This window comes from Fragaria vesca, linkage group LG5, assembly GCF_000184155.1.
Source record: "Fragaria vesca subsp. vesca linkage group LG5, FraVesHawaii_1.0, whole genome shotgun sequence".
Taxonomy (NCBI): domain Eukaryota; kingdom Viridiplantae; phylum Streptophyta; class Magnoliopsida; order Rosales; family Rosaceae; genus Fragaria; species Fragaria vesca.
In genome coordinates, this window is record NC_020495.1 from 13,764,423 (window position 1) to 13,771,863 (window position 7,441).

The 7,441-nt window shown below is 38.3% G+C and overlaps 1 non-coding gene across 1 annotated transcript in view; it reads right to left on the minus strand.

The window, feature by feature from the left end:
* Window positions 1-6,317: 6,317 nt before the first annotated feature.
* LOC101312252 overlaps window positions 6,318-7,441 on the minus strand; it is a 10,335-nt gene continuing 9,211 nt past the window's right edge. Inside the window, exon 2 of the transcript XR_184674.1 lies at window positions 6,318-6,395. This is a non-coding gene — a transcript (uncharacterized LOC101312252). The remainder of the gene's footprint in view (window positions 6,396-7,441) is intronic.

Here is a 7,441-nt window from a genome sequence, read left to right on the forward strand (position 1 = left end):
GCTAGTGCCATGATGTATGGGCCTTTTTGGCCATCCGAGTCCGTTTAGGGCTTCAAAATGCAGTTTTCTTATTTCCGATTAGAGTTAACCGTTTCGATCGAGCCCTTAACGTTGTCGAATCCAGTTGAATTTTTAACCATAGACATCTTTCGTCATAATGATCATATCGGACGGTTGAATTTTGGTTTGTAAATTTTAGTCATCGGAATCCCAACGTGTCTACTATTTACCGTTATTATTCCCTATGGGGAGCCCTATTGTCGGAAGGTAAATGTCTCAAAATTTTTATATGGGCAGTTGCGTCTCATCTACGTGAGAGTTTTTTATGTGGAAGGTTTGACCAAACCACGTAATATAGTGGGAGATATGAGCGTTTTCGTGTGATAAGTGACGATGGATTAGGGTTACCCGTTTCGATCGAGTCCTTAACGTTGTCGGATCCAGTTGAATTTTTTACCAAAGACATCTTTCATCATAATGATCATATCTGACGGTCGAATTTTGGTTTGTGAATTTTAGTCATCGGAATCACAACGTGTCTACTAATGTTGTATAACTTGTTTAGTAGGTTATACAACTTTGTGAACCAACTCTATATAGGAAGCAAAATTATCAAAAATCTAGTGAAATAAGATGTGTTCAGAATGATGAAATACGGCTATGGTTCAAAAATCACGTAAATCGGGTAAAGTCTCGGTGCCGATAGTAGCGGTTAACCCTATTTACCGTTATTATTCCCTATGGGAGCCCTATCGTCGGAAGGCAAATGTCTCAAAATTTTATATAGGCGGTTGCGTCTCATCTACGTGAAAGTTTTTTCGTGTGGAAGGTTTGACCAAACTACGTAATATAGAGGGAGATATGAGCGTTTTCGTGAATTTATAGACTTTACCCGACGAGATATTAAAAAAGTCGTCGGCTAAGGTCAAAAATTTTTGGGCGGTAAACCAAATTTGGAGGAAAATTTTTAAAGGACTTTAGCCGACGAAAATATATGAAAAGTCGTCGGCTAAAGTCGAAAAATTTTTAAAATTTTCAACCAAAATTTTTTGGCGGTCAACCAAAATTTTCAAAATTTTCAAAAGAGTTTAGCCGACGAAAATAAAGAATTTCGTCGGCTAGAGTTCTTTATATAGGAGTTTTACCGAAGGTGGATGGTAAGTAGTCTATTTCGCCTGCCAGATTTTCTTCTCGGCCTAGCTCCGCCGTCAAGCCACCGTAGACCGCCACACTTGTCCCAAAAGCTTCGCCGTCATCTCTACTTCATTGCTGGACAGGTGGTGCATCGAGTGGCGCCGCCGTGAGAGATAAATCGAGCTCCAAAACTCCGCCGGTTCGGATTCGGTGTCGATCGAATTTCTCCTTCCTCAGGTCACCATTTGGTGAGTTCTATATATGGATAAGTTGAGTTTGATTAGTACTACATTCCCCTAGAATTTGGTAGCTCGATTCGGTGTGTGTGAGGAGAATAGAGGATTTGAAGTTTTTATGGTTTAAAATTGAGGATTTTTATTCAATTGACCTGTTTAGGCTTAGAATTGGGCTTCAACTTCTTCTAGAAAGTTGTTCGAAATGTTGAAAGGAAGATTCTGTCAAATTTTGGTGGTGATTGGAGGTGGCCAAAAGTTTCTGCAGTTTTTTTTTCAAAAACCAGCAAGTTTAGCCGACGATATTTAAAGGTTTAGCCGACGATGTTTAAAGGTTTATTCGTCGGCTATAGTATTTTTAAATTTTTTATAAGGTTTAGCCGACGAATTATGGCATATTTCGTTGGCTATAGTTATTTTTTAAATTTTTTATAAGGTTTAGCCGACGAAACAGACTATATTTCGTCGGCTATAGTTATTTTTAAAATTTTTGTAAGGTTTAGCCGACGAAACATACTATATTTCGTCGGCTATAGTCTGGGAAAAATTTTTTATTACAGACTTTAGCCGACGAATATCTTAATTGTTTCGTCGGCTAAAGTCTGGGAAAAAAACCGACGACATGTTTTTCGTCGGCTAAACTGCGGGACTGTGGCCGACGAAATTTTTTTTTTCGTCGGCTAAAGTCATCACCGACGACCTTTTCCCGACGAAATCTTAGCCGACGATGGCTCGTCGGCTAAGATCTTAGCCGACGAATTAAGCTAACAGGCCGACGAAAATTTTTCGTCGGCTAAAGTGCTTGTCCTGGTAGTGTATATGGATCCATCACCACAATTCATTAGATATTAACTAATCATTTTACACACATCTAACTTTCAATACACATATATGTTATTACATGGACATAAGTGAAGTTTTATAACAAACAATTATGTTTAAAGATTATGAAAAACAATAATATTACTTTCAATTAAAACATAATTTTGTCAAACGATTTAAAATTATTATATATCTTTTTCCGTTCATTATATTTCGGCCCCCCTAAACCTACGGTTCTAGCTCCGCCATTGAAAACTGGTGTGTACATAAGAGCATGTTTCAAAGCCTCAAATGCTTCCTCAGACCTTGCACTCCACTCAAACCCCCAACTTTCAACATATCAGTGAGTGGTTTGGCAATTATGCCAAATTTTTTCACGTATTTCCTGTAATAACCAGCCAAGCCTAAAAAACTTCTGAGCCTTTTGAGTGTCTTTGGTTTCACCCAATTTTTGATACACTCAATTTTACTAGGGTCCACTGCAACACCACTTCCACTAACAATGTGCCCTAAATATTCTACTTGACTCACTCCAAAGCTGCATTTGCTTTCTTTTAACTTCATTTTATGTTGCTGCAGTTTGTTAAAAACCCTTTCCAAAAGCTCCACATGATCCTCCATAGTTGCACTATATATCAGTGTATCATCAAAAAATACAAGAACCCCCTTTCTCAAGTAGACTCGCAAAATGTCATTCATCTCTGACTGAAAAGTGGCTGGTGCATTTGTCAACCTAAAAGGCATCACCAAAAATTCATAATGCCCATTATGTGTCCTGAAAGCAGTCTTGCTCACATCTGCTGGACTCATTCTGATTTGATGATAACCTGACCTCAAGTCTAACTTGGTAAACACAGATGCTCCATGCACTTCATCTAATAACTCATCTACCACTGGAATTGGATATTTATCCTTGACAATTGCGGCATTAAGAGCTCTATAATCAACACACATTCTCCATGTCCCATCTTTCTTTTTAACAAGCAACACAGGTGAAGAGAAAGGACTCACACTAGGCCTGATCACTCCATTTTCCAAAAGCTCTTGCACAATCTTTTCAATTCAGCTTTCTAAAAATGTGGATATCTATAAGGCCTAACACTGATTGGTGGAGTATTTGGAAGCAACTCAAATTTTGTGGTCATGGTGTCTAACTGGAGGTAGCTCAGTAGGTGGTAAAAATAATGCAGCATACTTGGATATTACCTGCTGCAATGGAATAGGGTATTTGGCTGACTCTTTTTGCTTGTTCATAGTTGGCTCCACCTGCACAAGCATAGCCTCTCTCTCTTTGCGTAGAAGCCTAATCATGGCCTTGCAAGAAATCACTGTAGCCTCCGGCTTAGTTTCACCTAGTAATTGATACAAAACACCATTCACCCCAAACTTCATCTGCATGAACTCAAAATTCCACACTATATCTCCCAAAGTTTTCAACCAACTAGTGCCTAAAACAATCTCACAACCAGTGAGAGGCAACACATAATAGTCAGCTGCAAACTTGAAATCTTGTAACTGCAATTCTAATTGTGCTTCTCCATGAATCTGCATTTTTGCCCCACTAGCCAATAGTACATTCAAGGGTTTGAACTTGTGCACAGGTACCTTAGTACCTTTTAACAGCCGAAGGTGAATAAAATTATGAGTAGCCTCGGTTTGTAAAACTCCTGTTTGTAAAACTCCCCTTTAATTGCATAGTAGTAGAGCATGCACCCTCCTGTTTGTAAAACTCCCCTTTAATTGCATAGTAGTAGAGCCACCATCTGTCATCACCTGTAACTTGATCAAGGGCTCTTCAATGTCTACAACGGGAGGAACTTCTACTAACTCCTTCCCTTCATTGGTACTACTATCATCCTCACTGTCATGCACCCCGACCTCGTCTGGAACAATTCCCATGATCATCAACTGCCCTCTCTTTCTGCAATTGTGACCATTGGTATATGGAGCATCACAAAAGTAGCATTGGTTTCTTGCCCTCCTAGCAGCAAACTCAAAATCAGAAAGGACTTTACTGTTTTTGGTGTAACCTGCACCCCTATTTGTTCCAACCAGTTCCAGCTTAGCATTGTTGCTACTCCCCTTGGCTCCGTAAATTGAACTAGCACCAAACTTATTTTGGCTCGGAATTGAACTAGAGCTTGCAATCTTCAATGGCTGAGCTGAAGACCTTGCAAACCTTTTGTAACCATCATTCCTGTTTTCATAACTACAAGCTAACTCATAAGCCTCATACAAACTTTTAGGGTTATGAGTCCTGACATCTCCTCTAATGTCTTCTCTTAAGCCACCAATGAAAAAAGACACAAGTAGCTCAGTGGAAAAACCTGGAGCTCTTCTAGATAGCCTAGTGAACTCCTCCATATATTGCTCAACTCTCCCAGTCTGATCCATTCTAGCCAAAGCAGCTTGGTATTCAATTCTATTGTACGCACTAAATTCCCTCATCAACAAGTCAGACAAGCCTTTCCAAGTAAGAGGAAATTCATGTCTAAAGGTATACCATCTGTCTGAAGCTTTATCTGCTAAGTGCATGGTAGCAAGAGCAAGCTTCCTATCCTCCGGAATTTGGTAAAACTCAAAGTATTGATCAGCCTTGTTCAACCACTCAACAGGATCACCCCCACTGAAAACTGCCAGCTCCAACCTCATTTGTTTCATAGTTGGTAAAGTGGGGTCTAAATTATGATATTGATGAACAGTTTGGTTGTTGGTGTCCAGGTATTGATCATAATGGGATTGAAAACTAGTTTGAGAAAATTGTTGGTGTTGTTGGGTTTGAGAACTCTGCTGAGTAAATTGTTGACACTGTCTTTGTGCCAGACCAGGGCCAATTTGTGTAGTGGTTGTAGTAGAATTGGTGGTATAAATAGTTTGGCCTCGGGAAACATTGCCTGCCAAACTGAAATTGGTGTTTGGGTGAGTGTGTTTCTGAGAAAAATCAATGGAGGTGGTTTGATAGGGCCCTGAATAAGTCACGTTAAAAGGTCCCTGTGTTTGCACATGCATGGGTTGTGAGTAACTCAAACCAGGTTGAGGAGAAAAAGGAGAAGCATTATAATCTAATCCCACTGTACCAACCACATTCTTACCCCTCCTTATTACCTCTTGTTGATCTAAATGAGACCCAATATTCACATCCATGCTTCCTCCAAAAGGAATACTACTGTCACACCCCAACTCGAGTAAAGGTATAATCTCGAGTTGAGATGTGAATCACACTCTAATTACAGACAGTTTAATATCCATAATTAAAATGAGACTGATATCATTACATGACGTAAGAAAAGAAATGATCGCACCTTTATTTATATTACAAACCTTTAAAAAGGGTGCTAAAAGCACACAGGTTTAAAGTATTTACAAACAAACAGCAAACAAACCAAAACAAGAATAGCGTTACTCCTCATAACGTCTATTATTTATTCAATCTCTATTTACAAACAAAAGCAAGAAGGTTCTAATTTGCATTATAAGATTTCCAAAACACTTCGAGAAAACACCTGCAATGGGTTTGAATGGGGTGAGCTACACTTAACAATACTAGATAAATAAATATAGCACATCGCAACAATGGCAACGAAACAAATAAACATATTAAGAATGCAAGTATGCAATGTTCGACTCAACTCTTCCCACTTCACATCACCCTCATAAAACTCTTCTCATTTGTTAGTCATCTTGTTATACTCATGGTCTCCAAACCCGAAACCCGATTAGATAGTTTTATCGACTCCGGCGTCGATGGGGCTTCACTCCCCTCTTCGTGCACATGTGGGCTACCGTAGGTCTTGGATGCCCCATGAGGAAACTCAACTACACAAACGATTTCCTAATAGCAATATCCCATACAATCCCAAGAACTCATTCCTTTTCAACTTCCATCATGTACTCACTTTTCCCACAATGTCATGTAATAATAAATCAAATAGAACATGCTTTCATATATGAGCATATCATAATCAAATCAATAAGCATAATCTCCAATGATCATATATCTAAGTCAAAAGAACAGTTCAATATCAAACAATGCCAACAATATCGCACACATCAATGTCAAACAACTTCAACAATAGCCAAACAATTCAAGCATAATCACAACATAAAACAAACACCCCATCAAACCCTACCTCGAATTACGCAGCGCAAACCAGAGCTCTAGCTCCGTTGCCTACTCTTGTGGATCACCAACGACCTCCTCCGAACCTTACCAAATGGTAAAGTACATACAAAGTTAGTAACTACCTTAAAGCAACTCAACACAAGGAACTTTCAATTGCCAAAAAAATATAACTTAATGTCGTAACATTAATCAATTTACTGTCTGGACACTTTAACAAACAAAGGATTCGAAGTAAACCACAAGTAATCCATCTTAACACAACTAGTACCAAAACAGTTTCCTGACCCAGTCCCTTTCACAATAGAATCTAGGTAAAACCATAAAGAATTTAACTTCGTGGTCTTCTAAGGAAATAAACTAGACATCCTAATGAAGATCTTAGAAGTTGAATCACCTGAAAATGATTTTTCTAGAAATAGTTATGAATTTCGAAAGTCTACTGATATGCACTAATAAAAACAGATATAGCTGTGTAAGTGACAGATTTGGGCAAGGATTTTCACATACCAAAAGTAACCCAAAACTAACGAAATTTGGTACATATATAGAGGGATATATGAAGTTTACAATACCACTTTTGGAATCGAAAACAAAGAACTGAGCTAAAAGTTATGATGTTGTAAAGTTGGTCCGAAATCATGGTTTTCTGCACTTTTCTGGAAAATTTCCAGCAACATGAAATTTCGAATTTGAAGACTTTGATTCGATTTATGGAGTAGTAAAAGAGATTATAAAGCTTCAAAACAGTTAGACAACATTTCCAGAGCTCTAAGATGTTCCGAAACACAACCAACAATGAATCAAAAAGATCCAAAATCAGATTTGGACACCTAACTCAAGAACATCTCAAGAACACCATTCTTTTAGAGCTGCAATCACTACGACTTCTAATCAAAACATAATGAAATTCTAACTAACTCTGATATCTAACCAGGTCTGTGAATTCGAAGTCCAAATACTACTGTATAATTAATCATAGGAAACATATAATTGAACAAAAATAAGAATCAAGGATCAAGGTAATTGATATCTCAAGAACTGAATTCGAAAATACCAAAGGGGATGAGAATCCTACCTTACACAGAGACAAGACCAAACTAAGTTTCCCTCTCACACCCACTAAGTTTCT